A 16,345-nucleotide genomic window follows, 5' to 3' on the forward strand; every position below is an offset into this window, starting at 1 on the left:
CCTTGATGATAACATAATGATCTAATTCTAATGACTGTTTGATAAAGGTCATGTTATACTAATAAAAGTCTTATCATAAAGCAAAGGTCTGTCATTAAATAAGAGTTGTCAGCATAATGGTATAACGTTTATGAGTCATGTTATCAGGGCGATTATTGGACAAAGTCTTATGTAACTCTGTTGGTTTCTCTTTCTGTTCTTGTATAGGCCAAAGATATATATATTATTAGTAACTTCAAATACAAATGGGGTTTCAGGTGTAACAGGAACAATATTGGCAGTTTCTTTCTCTTTTTCTTAAATGATGAATTCATGTTTGGGCGGATGGTACAAAATTGGCTATTTATGTTGATTGTCTGCTTGTTTTGAAGTCTCTTGTCGTCCTTTCACTCGATAGGTCAGTCCGCATCAGACCACACTGTATTTCCTCTGAGTAACCATCTCTGATCCATTCATTAAACGCCCCCTCAACCAACAGACACACAGGAAGTCAATGTGAAGCAGTGTGAGCAGAAGTGGATTTCTCAGAGACATGTAGGCGGTGGTGAGAAATCCACTTCGGCTCACACTGCTTCACGCTGACTTCTTGTGGTTCTGGAGAGAAAAAAGAAAGCTTGAACATTTATTTTTCCAACTTTATTGCAACAAAACAATTCCAAATGTGCAATCCTCACTTCCCCATAGAGTTGTGCACCGAGAAATCAGTTAGCATTTTAGCACTACCCTTTGTCTTGAAGTCAGTGGTTTGTTGAATGGGTTTTGAGTTAGATTCCCGAAAAATAAGGTCTGTGGTTAATCAAAACGTAAAATATTATCACGTTTTGTTCTACAACATAAAATACATAAGTTAACACACAACTCGTGAACATCTTTTTTAACTAAAAACATTGCTAACAAGTGACTAAAGAAGACCCTTTTTAGCTTAGGTAACATGAAGGCATGCATCCATGATAGCTATTTACTATTATTTCATAAATGCTTCAACTATTATAAAAGTTATGTACATATGTGGAGATTATCCTGCTGAATAAACATGTAAGTATCATAAACATGTGTTTGGCACAGAGCTTATTTTCTACAAAATGTTTAAATATAATGGAAAAATCCCATTGCTTTTAGTCGAGGAAGCCTTTAAAAAAATACATTACCAGTGCACCAGTGTATTCCTACTTCACAGTTCTGAAAAGCATGAGGGCAGAGACGGCTGACCACACCCTCGGCACAGAGCAAATATTTGTGGTGAAGCTCACCTTTATCAAAGCTGCATATTAGCTCTCCACGCTCTGTTCTCTAAACACTGAAACACACTGGGTGTTCCTCTATATCTCTGAAAGGTAGTTGGAAGTATGAATGCTATTAGAAAACACAAGTATTACACATTTCTGGAGCATATTCCTCACCATTAATGTACTTGAAGCTCTGAATCTCCCTACATTACATTACATTACATTTCACTTGTTAGATGCTTTTATCCAAAGCGACTTACATACTTAATACTGTGGACAATCCCCACAGGAGCAATTTTGGGGTGAAGTGTCTTGTCCAGGGACACAACGACATGCTGACTGCCGTGGGACTCGAAATTGCTACCCCCTGATTCGAAGTTCAGCACAATAACCACTGAGCTACAGCCTCCCATAGTCCTACTAGTCCTCCTGTGATATTAAAGTCAGATAAATAAATTGTTGTGGTTCTCAGCTGAGCATGAAGGCATTTCGGCCGCCCACACACACCTCTGAGAGCGGACAAAACTAGATTTGGCCGGAACTTATTCAGAGGAAGAGCTGATCTTGTAACAGTATACTAAAACAACTCAAGATAGTTTTACATCTGTGAGACTGTAGAAGAAAACGCTTATTTGACCTACTGCAAATAAGTAACACATTGAGGTTCTTGAACTTTACTTAACCCTTAGATGCATAAGTGGGTATTTTTTGACCCGGTGAGGTGGTTTTCTTGAAGTATCTTTGTAATTAAATTTTTTTATCATTTCATATTCCAGCTATTCCTCAAAAAACATGTTTTGGATATCATGCCATTCACATTTTAAATTTTTATTTTAAGAAATTGTAGTTTTTGTATCTCTACCCCAAGCTTCCATAAGTGGGTCAAAAATGACCTGCATATATTTTCTATGGAATCCTATGGGAACCTTTGATTCTTATCACCTGTTGCTGTCAGGAATACATTCACTGTAGACCACACAGACTACATCACAAGTGACACCTCTCAGGAAGATTATTTTACACAGCAAGATCTGATACCTGTCAGTATAATAATAATAATAATAATAATAATAATAATAATAATAATAATAATAATAATAATAATAATAATAATAATAATAAATTATATTTTTATAGGGCTTTTCAAGGACTCAAACTCGCTTTATCAATAAGGGAAGGTTAGGGTGGGGGGTATAGGACTATCAAACTTAATCAACCGGCATGGATTGATGGGGGGTGGGCTATGAGTAGACAAGAGGAGAAGAGATGAGTTTTGAAAAGGGACTGGAATACTGCGAGGGTCTCAGAATAGCGGAGATCTTTGCATCAATATGTTCAAAACATTTTTTTTCAAAATGTAAAAAAAATGTCAAATGATAAATAGTGACAAATTAAATATAACATATTTCTAGTGTGAACCAAAATATAATACTAAATATTATACAAGTGATTTTTCTTAACCAAAATGGCATAAAAACATATATTATTCTAATATGGGTCCTTTTTGACCCACTTATGGAAGAGTGTAGGGTCCAGTCACTCGTGCATCTAAGGGTTAAATGTTTTTTCAAATGATGCTACATTATACTTTTACTCTGCTTTATTTTGTTGTCAAATGTTGTTCTTTTTTACTCCACTATATTTATTTTACAGATTTAGTTGTTAGTTATTATAATACAAAATCTAAATCACCTAATATATTATCATATATGATTTTAGGTTGGGCTAAACAGTGGTGTATAAAGTACATTTAAGTAATGAACATTTTAATCCACAAATAATTTTGATATAATAATTTAAAGTAAATGGTGATTAAATAAGCCTTTCTGCATACCGAGCACTTTTACTTTTTGGTACTTAAAGTATATTTTGATGCTACTAATTTTTCACTTTTACTTAAGTGAAATTATGAATGCATATATTTTAATTGTACGAAGAAGAAAAAGAAGATGGACCTTTATTCATCCCCGAGGGGGAAATTCAGTTTCCACTCTGTCGTACACACACATGCGTTTTTATACAGGTAACACAGTACACACTTTTTACAACATGTACATACATATACAAATACACACACAGTTATATGCACACATGCACATGCAGTTGAGAGGTCAGAGCGGAGGCAGCCAGTCTAGCCGGCGCCAGTGAGCAGTTGGGGGTTAGGTGCCTTGCTCAAGGGCACTTCGGCAGTGGCCCAGGAGGTGAACTGAGTATTTTTTTAACATGAATTAAATCTTGATATCAAATGAACTGCACTGTTCTTCAGTAAGACAAAATGTGTCTTACTGAAGAACGGTGCAGTTCATTTGATATCAAGATCTCATGGTTTACAAAGTGGAACTAATATGCCTATCAGTTTGCTTTTACAACAGGTCGTGTCCTGCTTAACAACTGTATTGCTTTAAAGGTCTATATGCCTTAAAGAGACATAAAACAACTAGAGTCTGCCACTAAGTCTTGTAGTATCTTAACAATATAAAATACAAAAGAAGCAAGCCACAGTTTTCCCTTTTGACAAATACAAAATGGTGGATGAGTTTATTCTGAGAAATATGAGAAAGACACACGAAACAAAAGTGCTCCCATTTGGTGATAAGCTTGTCATAAAGCCCGTGGTTTTGTTTGTGTAAGCATATCTTGAGAAGGCTGCCCGTAATCACTGTCATTAAAGAGCCATGATGTCACCTCCGTGTTAATCATTATCCAACGTCTGAAGTACTCGAACGCTGCCTCTTTTACCCAGGCTGGGTTTTCATCTTGTTCACACACTGGAATATTAAGTAGCTATAAACGGACTACATAGTATGTTTAATATCTCCAGATAGAAAACATAGGAGCTCAAATCTGCCCAATATAAACATGTGTCCAATGACCTCAGACAGACACTTCTTGTCAACGCACAATAGACTCCTTGTTACCGCGGACATAGACAACTGTTTACATAAGATTATATAGCAATTAAAAAGTCAATTCCTTCCATTACGGCCGACTCATTCTTCCCATGAGTCTGTCTCTTTCAGCATTAAGGTGGGCCAGTGGCTTGAGAAAGTCGTAAGGCATGTGGGCGGTGACTGAGTCGTGTGTCAGAGAGTGGCACAACAGGAAAAAAAATACAGGGCAGAAGAAAACGTCTCTCTGTACGCTCTGCTATCTGCCTGCAGCCAAGCCTTGGAGAGGCTGTGGCCTTACGTGCCTCTGACACACTCACACAGAGCTAACTGCTCTGTGTGTGTGTGTGTGTGTGTGTGTGTGTGTGTGTGTGTGTGTGTGTGTGTGTGTGTGTGTGTGTGTGTGTGTGTGTGTGTGTGTGTGTGTGTGTGTGTGTGTGTGTGTGTGTGTGTGTGTGGTGAAAAGGGAGCAAAGGGTAACACACTCATTACAGTCCGCAGAAACTCTCCATGGTATCCGGTTCATATGGGGTCAGATCAGTCTCGAAAATAAATAAATGCACACAGAAGGATACACACATGTAATTCCAGATTGATATATAAATGTCTCCATCCACACACACATATTTTTCAATGCACACACAAATAGTTACATCAAAAACATATGTGTGTTGTTACATTTATATAAAAAACGCTTTCTGTGTGTGATTCTCTCTGCATTTGTGTGTGGATTTTTGAGACTCCCCTGACGCCGCTCGATCCACATACAGAGGCGAGTGTCTTCGGCCAATCAGATGTCTGCTTCATTTTATCCTTCTGTGTGCATTTATTTAGTAACACTGTAACACTGGGATGTTATCTGCTTGCTGTGTTTGACAAGCAAACAGCTGACATGATATCCATACATTATTTTTAAAAAGGCCCAGTTTTGGGGTTTCCCTTTCCTGTAGGTTTTTGTGCATGTAAATGGTTCCCTCCAGAGGGAGTTTCTCTCCCCCTGCCTGAAACGCCTCCATTGGGCAATTGGTTTTCTTCCGTGACATAATGACATCATTATCAAAGTCAAAAGTCAAAGTCAAAGACAACTTTATTTTCAATCTCAAAATATGTTTGTACACACAGAAAGATCGAAATACTGTTTCCCACAGTCCCGAGGTATAAAAAAACCTCCCACATTAAAATGCAAGAACACTCAATAATTTACAAAAATAACCGTTTACTTCAAGTAAGCAGGATATATATAGAAAAGAGGGAGTGCAACAATGTCCATAGCAACGTAAAAGTGACTGGTGCTGGATTTGTTTTGTGTCTGTGTGTGTGTGGGGGGGTGTTAAAGTCCCGGTCTAGTGGGGGCAGGGTGGAGAGGTGAGAGGGGAGAGAAGGGAGAGAGGGGAGAGAGGGGAGAAAGGGGAGAGGTGGGAGGGGGGGGGGGGAGAGAGAGAGTATATAAACACATGCGCCTCTGTTGGCTTGCGCTCTAACACATTGAACTTCATTGTCTATGCAGCAGGACATCTCTAAGCGGTTGACCAATCACAACAGAGCCAGCCAGCATGTTGATGCATTTACTTAAAGATAACAACATTTTTATATAACTGAACAGTTTAGTTAAAAGGATACAAAAATCCAGCATAGGGATTTCACATTTAGTTCAGAAGCCTTTTCTTTTTTTATTACCGCCGATTTTTATTTTTATTCCATATTTTATTCATTTGTATTCCATTCCATTGCAATGTAAATACTGTTATATTTATATTTTACTATATTCTTTATTATTTTCTATATTTTTTCTAGTTCTCTATCTGTGTTTTAATTGTTGTTTTACTTTTAGAAAATTTTTTCCCAGAGTAGAGGGATAACAGCCAGCTGGAGGGAGGGTTTGGTTTGGTTTGATACTTGAGGTTACTTTTTGAATACCGACATAACTGATCCATTCATCCAGTCTCAATGTGCAGTTAGTCTCAAATTCTTCCCTCTTTACTCATCGTTCCCACGACACCTAGTCAAATTCCTCGTAAGTGTAATCCTACCTGGTAATAAACCTGTTTCTGATTCAGATTTTCAGAAAACACAACTAAAAGCTAGCTTTCATGAACACGATAATAACAGGGATATTTTTCATTAGGAGTGAAAACACATCACAAGCGATATCAGGGAGAAATGAGTCAGGCGATCATCTAACTCCAAATCAGTGAGAACATGTAAATTTGAAGATGTTTACAGAAATGTGAAACCACTTTAGTAACCACGAGACGACGATTCAGCATTTACCAAGAGGACAGATAACCTTTACGTTGGGCTTGACATTTGGAGCCTAAATGAAAACCTCTATAGAAGCAGGAAAACGTACACAGCAATAATCACACTAACCTCCAGTGGATTTTAAATGTGTCACTGTCATTTACGCTCAGCATACACTGAATCTTCAAGCTAATTTGCCATAGCATTCCTGCAAATTATCTTGTGACAAAAATCTAAAGCGTGGGATGAGTCTCCTATTTAGATTTGAACAGCTTAAATTCAAATGTGATGCGGCACAAACACAAAACAGGACATTCAATCGGGAAGATAACCAGATTTATATTTAGAAGTATTTATTTATCGAGCCCAGTCTGGTTAGAGATTGATTTGCCAAGAGGCCCTTCATTCAAAACATGCTGTGCTGTGACTATTAAATATAAGAAGATCACTCCTGCTTGTAAATTGTCTTTTACATAACATTGTATATCGCATGAGTCCTCTCGGATCTGAAACAAATGTCTTAGTTGCCAAACAATTTAAATTCTAACAGACACTGGTTGATTTTCAAGAAGCCAATTCAAGGTCTAATATGTCTGCTATAGGTCTTGTTTGTGCATGTGTATTTTGAGGTGTGTGTAATTGTAAAATAATACCATAGTGAAGAGCTTAATTTCCCTCTTGGATTAATAAATGGGATTTTATGTATTTCATCCTTTGATTCGATTTATTTTAAATGTGTAAAACAATAATACAACATTTAACATGATAATTATTATACAATACAAAATTAATCAGTTTCAAATTGATATACAAAAATATTACTGATATATATACTGTGATCCTAATACAGCTATTTGATGATTGAGGATTGCAACACAGCTTTGCAAATATAAATTAGTAAGGAAAATGTTCAATAGTCAATTCAGCAGAGTGTTATCGGCTCTACTGCATCGGGAACGATGAGTAAAGAGGGAGGAATTTGAGACTAACTGCACATTGAGACTGGATGAATGGATGAGTTATGTCGGTATTAAAAAAGTAACCTCAAGTATCAAACCAAACCCTCCCTCCGGCTGGCTTTTATCCCTCTACTCAGGGAAAAAGTGTTCTGACAGGACTTCAAAGCCAGAAATACCAACTTAACCAAGTCTTTATCAGTAATACAGTTACTGAATTCACCTGAGTCGTGGTTTGTAACGAGCCTTTGATGTGATTTGCAGTCTGTAAATAGCGGAGGAAGGGCTATGAAGGTCTTATCTGGAAGTCAATTGAACAGAGCACGTCATTGAAATGTTGTGCAATTTAACCTAAGCATGAAAATCACTGATACAGCAAACGTTTAAAAACAATTTGTACTTAACTAAAAAGGAGGGAGTCTCTCTGTTTGTCTGTCCTTGATAGTAGACTTTATCAAATGAACAGAGACATGATGACGTCACCCATAGGTTTCTGAAGTGCCGTTGTAAAGCCACCTAACATCCGGCTAATCCAAAAATGGGCAAAAAGGTGAAACAGACGCCTGTTACGACAACAAGCTGTCACTCAAAGCAGCCTCGCCATTAATTATGCACAATTTTAAGCCTTACTGCAATTAAAGGTGGGGTAGGTAATTTTGGAGAAACCAGCTCGAGTGCGCTAGAATTTGAAAATACACAGCCGGAAAAAATCTGCCACTTCCTTACAGAGCCCCTCCTCCAACACACACGAACGTGCACATGACCAATGAGGGCACGAGATAAGTTTGTGCACAGATGGAAGGCTGACAGGCAGGTAGGCCATCCAGTTACTTTAGCCGGGCCGGCTAAAATGATTGGTCGTGCTTTTTACAGTACTACGGCTTCTACAGATGACATTTTTTTATGGATTTTTTGTCAAAGCACTTAAGATATTCATTGCTATCGGGATGTTAAGAGCATTCCATGGAATATAACAAAAAGTGTATCTCGAACCGGTTTCTCAAACTTACCTACCCCACCTTTAAGTGGTTGGTTTTTAAAAATCCCCCCCATGGTAAAGATGTCATAGTGTAATTAGCTATAGAGAAAAAAATGATTCTGACCTGGGTGTTAATATTGTTTAATGGATGTGAATGTGGTTTCTGCTCTGAAGTTTGGCATTGTAACATGGGGGGGGGGTTAGCTTTAACTCGCTTTTGAAGCCAGCCTGAAGTGGAGGAACTGTAGGTTTTGGATCTCCAGCATAAGCATCATTTTCCATCCCCAGGATTGTGCCGCTTACATTGACAACAACTGCCATTTGTAAAATATAGGAGCTTCGCTAATAATAGTAGTGTTTTTGTTGACGTAACTTATGTCCTAGTACAAACCATGAAAATATCTTAAGCTTGTGGTAACCACAGACCTCATTTCAGGCATTAAACCAGGGGTGTCAAACTCAAATACACAGTGGGCCAAAATTAAAAAATTGGTACTAGTCGAGGGCCGGACTGGTTCAATGTTTCTTGCAAAACTTATTGAAATGAACTTATTGCACATATTAAACCTGGAACTAACAAAGCTTAAATGATTGCCTATAAAAACAACATTAAACATTAAATAATCAGTTGCCTTCATTTCTTATGGCTCTATCTGCAGCTTTTCAGGAGTCATTTCTTATGATTACATTTTTCCACAGGCCGACAACAGCTTCAAAAAAACTATTTCCCTCAAAGAAAAGCCCAAACATGCCCTGTTGTCTCAAGAAAGAAAGTGCAGAAGGAAACATCCATGTAAACTCAGTTTGCTGCTCTGTGATGCTAGTTCAAGCCAGATACTTGGCATCTCATCTTGGGTGCAAGTTCATCAATGTTTGGGGTCAGGCTCTGAGCTGAGGAGATCCTCAGGATTGAGTGAAGGTGTGCGTGCAATATACCGGCGGGCCAGATCTAATAGTAATTAGAAATTATCCTGCGGGCCGAAATTAAATCCACCACGGGCCTGATTTGGCCCCCGGGCCTTGAGTTTGACACGTGCATTAAACTGAAACACTCACTCATTAAAGGGTTAATTTGCAGAAGTGCTAAAATGCCAACTCATTTCGGGAATCATTTCTGCACTAAGTGCTAAAATGCTAACTAATTTCGGGACTCATTTCTGCACTAAGTGCTAAAATGTTAACTCATTTCGGGACTCATTTCTGCTCTAACCTGTTAACTGCTGTGTGTTGCTATGTTGCTCGCTCTAGCACAATCAAGAACAGAGCAAAAAGACAGGCCGGGGCACTACTAGAAATACTTTTTATTAATGTAATCATCAACTCTGGACACTTCCTTTTCACAAGGAGGCCTAGTGTGTTGCCTTTGAAGTTATTTAGATACACTGTTCTTGGGAAAGCTACAAGCAGCCATATCACAGTCCTTTTTTCCATCGGGCACTGCACTTGTTTATCGTTTTAATTCTCTAGGAAGTGTCAGAGTGGACACAAATTACATCAGGCAATAAAAACTAGAACAATGTCAAAGGCTAGTGCGTAAGAAGGACCAACCCTCTACTCATCACAGCATTGTGAAATACCACATGTCAGCATAGCAATGAGAGGCTATCAATAGAAATGCAATGGCTTAAAGAGAGCAAGCCCTGTGTGCTGATAACACTGAGAGGGGGAAAACCCAAAGTATCAAGTATAGTTTATATTTGTTAACATAAGGAAGATCTGAAGAGTTAGACATATAACATTTTAACTACTATACTATTTGATATAATTACCTAGTTTGCTTCTTTTTCTAAAGGGACAGGCCAACTCTTTGATGTGGAAATGACAGAGGGAGTAAACAGAATTGGAAAATATGTGCATGTCACAGAGCTGAAAGTGCCTTATTGGTGCACATCTTGCATTTTGAACTAAATGTAGTGGCAATGCATGGGATCAAATTAATGATTACATCTGTGTAAATCTGTAAAGTGCCAAGTGTGACATTTATTATACAGTCAGTGCCCATTTAGCAAACAAAAGGGCAGACAATAAAACCATTTAAAACGAGCAATAAAAGGGGAATTAAAATGAACAATGAAGCAAGGGGTGATTTCACTCGCCTTGAATCTGAGGTATTCCCCTTCTCAGCGGATAGTGGATAGTGGGTGAAGTGTCAATGGTAATACAAACAAACAACTGAGCTACGAATCAGAGTAAAATTTCCCTTCATTCATTCCTATAAGCCATGTGTTGTAATGCCAAAATTCCAAGCAACAGACGCAGAGGTATGCAGCTCAGAGGAGGTTCGGTGAGAAACACCATAAAGATCTGACAGATTAAAATGATGCCCACACTATTGACCACTTTTCCTCAAACTAGGCTGCTAAATTTGGCGATGAAGAGGAGGACTTTCTTCCTGGAGCATTTCATCTGACCAAAAGAACGCTCCATATGCACTGATGTCATGAAGTCGAGCCCTACAAAGAGAAACCGCCCTGTAGGACCCGTTTGAAGATGGCCTTGGTTGTTATTAAAAGCAAGCTTTGATTATCCCCTCCAAAGTTTTTTCACTGAATAAAACTGCGATCTGTTTATTCTTCAAATTCTTTAAACAGGACATAAAAGACATAACGTCTGTAATCATTCACAGTGGACTTTTTCTCACCAAACACACACCAGCATGCGCAGACACATGCACACACACCAAGGGGACTTCCAGACCAACACACACCTCCACCCACTATCCATCGCTACAGGCTGTGAACCCCGAGACAAACACACATTCCACGCAGGTCTGCTCACATTTACACACACACTCTCAGAATAAAGCCACTGACACACACTGTCAGTCACACTCCATTACTACCGACTATAATATACTTTATGATCAAATACTCCTAAAGCTGCAGCTACATCATAAAACGATTGTTACATCGAGTCAACGCGCTGCTGATGTGCTAGGTATGTGATAATTCATCATTTGTGGTTTATCTTTGCCCTTTCACACACTCGCAAAAGTGCGTTCCCTTTATGCTTCTTTATACTGCCACTTCACTTTTTACCCAACCTCATTTATTTGACAGCTACAAATACTTAGCAGAATATAATTGTACTAACAAAACATTGGTTCAACAAATACAAAATTAAAACTACTTTAGTATAAAAACTATCCAGCATGTAGAGTAGTAAATCGCAACCAGGCACAACTGTAATGTTTAGATAATGAGTAAGTAATTATAATCCATAAAAAAAACAGAGCGATTCTGCTGCATAAAGAAAAACATATAATCTAATTTTTTTAAATCAGAACTTTCATATGTTTCAGTATTTCCACATTCCACTAGCTTTTACTGCGTCCACTACTGGTAAAGCCTAAATAAGTAAAGATAAGATAAAATAGCATGTTAATTACCTGTTGTAAAAACTAGGTTCATTCATATTGTATTGACCTGATCACATTGAGTTAACTGTGTTCTGTTTGACCCTGAAGCTAGCATCACTAGACACCAGTCATACAGAGATTAAAATCAGGAAGTCGTTTTTCCACTATGAGGAATAATCAAGCAGTGGCGAGCCGTCAAGGCCCTCTAGGCCCTCTGTGAGGGCCTAAGATATTCCAAAAAAAAATATTTATAAACATTAAAAAAATAAATAAAAATTTTAAATATATATTTTTTTAATATTATTTTTGTTATATTTTTCATAGGGCTGTCAAGTTAACGCGTTAATAACGCGTTAACGCAAAAAAAAATTAACGCCACTAATTATTTTAACGCGATTAACGCATGTGTATTTTTTGTCCTCGGCCGCCGTAGTTTCAGAGCGCATCGAGTTTAAAATACCATCTACTGTACAAGCTGATGCTGACAGCCCCGTTCCTGCCGCCCGCTTGTGGCAGACCACACTTCCACGCTCACCGGCAGGCCCGGACTGGCCATCGGGAGGACCGGGAGGGTGTGTGTGTGTGTGTGTGTATGTGTGTGTGTGTATGTGTGTGTATGTGTGTGTGTGTGTGTTGTGGTGTGTGTGTGTGTGTGTGTGTGTGTGTGTGTGTGTGTGTGTGTGGCGCGACTCGCGCGAGCGAGGCACACCTTACGTGTTGTTGTTGTTAGCATCCGGTGCTAGCTAGCTGCGCTAACGGATATAAGGAGCTGTTTCAATTACATTTCGCCGACAACTGCGCCGAGCACTTGACTTTATGCAGGTAGCCAGACAGTGGGACATTGTACGAAAAGTCAGCACGGATAGTACGCGCAACATGATTGCAGCTCCCGTTCGAGCATATATGCCTTGAGCTGCACATAGCTCCAACGATCCACACACACACACACACACACACACACACAACACACACACACAACACACACACACACACACACACACACACACACACACACACACACACACACACACACACACACACACACACACACACACACACACACACACACACACACACACACACACACACACACACACACAACACACACACACACACACACACACACACACACACACACCACACACACACACACACACACAACACACACACACACACACACACACACACACACACCACACACACACACACACACACACACACACACACACACACACACACACACACACACACACACACACACACATTGTATTGTATGAGAGGTTCCAGGTTGAATTGAGGCGAATATTTGTAATGTTCAGTGGTTGTTGTGTTTAATATTCATGAGAATATTTGTCATTGTTCAAATGATAATAAACAAACATATAAAGCATATTTGTCCACTCATATGTTGATATGAGTATTAAAAACTTGAAAAATATCCCTCTAAGGTACATTTAGAACAGATAAAAAATGTGCGATTAATTTGCGATTAATCGCGATTAACTATGGACAATCATGCGATTAATCGCGATTAAATATTTTAATCGACTGACAGCCCTAATTTTTCATTAGTTTTACCGATAAAACTTGATTTAATAAAATAACATTTCCAAAGAAATAAATCCTTTGAATCTGCCTGTTCAGTCTCTGTTGAATGTGAAGGGTTACATGAAAGAAGCTCGTCTGGCCCTCTCTGTGATTCACAGAGGGCCCGCTATAGTAACTGAACGAGAGAGTAATGTCAAATGACAGTACAATTGACCAATCATATCTTCCCTCTAAATGGGTGGGTTTTATTATCGCGGACTTTATGACAAGTTCCGCCCGCTGTGAAACTTTTCTTGTTTCCATAGCAACAACAACTTCCTGTCAACAGCGTGAACTCGCCTTCAAAATAAAAGCATGCCAAATTACACTTAAGACATACAACTGCAACGAAAGTAACAAACACAATGCAATATCATTTTCAATGTCAAAGAACACAAATTGGGTTCCCAGGTGTTGTTTTGTGTGGTAGAGGGTCGCTGTCATTGATGCGTTTTGCACCCTGGGCCGTTGTTTTGATATTCCGCTGAAGTATACGCTGTGACGTAATAACTATTTTTTTTTCTTTTTTTCGAGGGAAGGGGTGGGGGTCAGAGGGCCTAGGTATAAAGCTCACGGCTCGCCACTGTAATCAAGCAATCTTAAAACCATAAAGTAACCATATGGCTAACCACAAGACTTGCTGTGTGTCATGCTTTGTAAGGCTAAAAAACTGAACTCAGAGCCCCACCCTTCAGAAACAGAGCGGAGGGAGTTTGTGAATACACAAAGCAGTGGACACTGAAACATGCACATACATTGGATAAATAACATAGGCGTTTAGTTTATTTAATAAAAGACCACATGTTCAATGTGAAAAGTGACCATAGATAGATTACTTCAGTTGCAATTTGGTGCTATATATATATTTTTTTTTTATTAGAAAAAAAAAAAAAATAAATAAAAAAAAAAAAATAAAAAAACAAAAAAAAAAAAAAAAAACACCTTGAATTTCAGGCGGGGCGCGGGGCTCCGTTGGCAGGGCCCCGCCAAGACAATGGTAGGGGAAACACTGCAACACTCAAATGAAAATTGCTGACACACAGCAGTGGTTAAGCAGGTTAACCAGAGAAGAAGCATGACATAGTTTCACTATGAGTTGTTAGAAGTTTCAATTATCCAGGCACAGACTTTATCAAATATAGCAGCTTATGTTTTTAGACACACAATAGCTGCTGACTCCATTAGAGGCAGACAGGGATTATTCAATCTGTCTGTGAAGGGCCTCCATCAACACATGATTCATTTGTCAATGTCTCTGTTAACACAAACCAGCTGATAACAGCAACCTGTTAAAAAACTATTTTCATCTGCTCAGCAAAAAGTGACCCAATTTATTTTGTTATAGTTTCAGTTTGTAACAAATGACAGAACAGCTGCTGTTTCTTATTTCCTGTTCACCGAGTCTGGATTACTAAATTAGCAAAACATCCAGCTGGAGTCCCAGAACATGTCATGTGTATAAACTGTAAAACTGTTTAAATCATTCAAATTAAGCTGTATTTGTGAATATGCACCAAATCACAGCCAACATGATCAAAGATTGCTTTATTACCTGAGGTGCAACCATCAACAGAAGTAAAGGAGGGCAAAGGTACAAAAAAATTCCAAAGAAATGTCATACTGTGCATAAATACTCAATTTGAATGACCCCAAAATTGTGTAAATGCCACAAGATTTAAGACAATGGGGGGAACATTTGCAAAAAGTTAACATTTCTAGGGACTATCCAAAGTCATCCATTTGGCCTCTGACCAAATTGGCTTTTTTTAAAGTCTAAATTGTCACTGATAGTCCTACTATCTAATTTACAAAGGTGATACCAAAACAATAACAAAGGAAACTTGAATACTTCCCTTATGAGTCAATATTACTAACAAGTCATGAGCACAGGCTTGACAGTAGACTCAGTAAACAGTATGACGAATGACAGGCAGCAGAAACGTAAACAAACTCCATTAAGATGGCCAACATATTCAATCAAGATATAGGCAATGTCATGCCTCAATAATGATATGGTATATGAGGAAACAGGATGTTTTCTGGTAATACAATGGATAAATAGTCTATAGAAAACCAAATGATGAAGCCTATGCCCTTTAAACTCATGTGTGATTAAGTACTGAGCATTTTCTCATTTTGAGGACCTCAGTGTAAAACATAAAAGCTTAGGCCTGCCCTATATCACGATAGATACATACAAAACAGCCAATTGTATCAATATATATCGTCATATTTCCCAGCCATATCATCAATCATCTTTCACCATCTCATGTCCACATGCAAGCAGATACATTTAACGGCAAATACGTACTGACAAATAACACATCAATCTCAAGAGTTGTGATATGAACAGGGTAAAAATAAGACTATTTTACCTTGGGTGACGTTGCCAGGTTGAATATGGAGATGATTTCATCGTAATCCAGCAAAATCCAGTCGATAAAACAAGTGTTTATCCATGATGGCGGGTGACGCGTTATAATCCAGTGTGTTGTAAACAGTCTCTCCACACAGCAATAAATCATTGGAAGATTGGTAATGACCCTCAGGAGGAAAAAATGTCTTGTGCAACCTTCCAGTACATCCATAATGGAAGAACAGGTGGAATTCCTTGATTTTAAACTGAGCATTTTGTATAGGTCACTCATTTCATTTGTTGGAAGAAAAACCGAGTTGTTGCGGGCTTCATGGTGGCAGTTCCTTCCTACTCCAGCTGTTAGCTTTATTGAGGCTTGTTTCGAGCCCTTTTTTCCCTCCTTTAACCGTCGTTTCTTTAGACAACTTGTAGTGGTGATTTGCTCTGAAGTGTTTGAAATATAGCTTAGTAGCTGACATTTTTTTTTTGTCCCAAATTCTGAATAAACTCCGAATTTTGAAACGGCGCAACGCACATGGCCGCACCGTGTAGCGCAATCAAACTTTCCAGGCGCATTGGTCAAAGGTTAACCCCGCCCACAATGAACTTCCAGACATTGGATTGGCCATAATACAGTTGACATCACTTGAACACTTTTTTCCCCCAACTTTATTCAACAATTATTCCAATGCATCAGAAAAAGGTGCATAAACATCAGTGTTCATTATTATAATTTAAAAAATAGTAAATTATG

The sequence above is a fragment of the Trematomus bernacchii genome, unplaced genomic scaffold (genome assembly GCF_902827165.1).
Source record: "Trematomus bernacchii unplaced genomic scaffold, fTreBer1.1, whole genome shotgun sequence".
Classification (NCBI taxonomy): domain Eukaryota; kingdom Metazoa; phylum Chordata; class Actinopteri; order Perciformes; family Nototheniidae; genus Trematomus; species Trematomus bernacchii.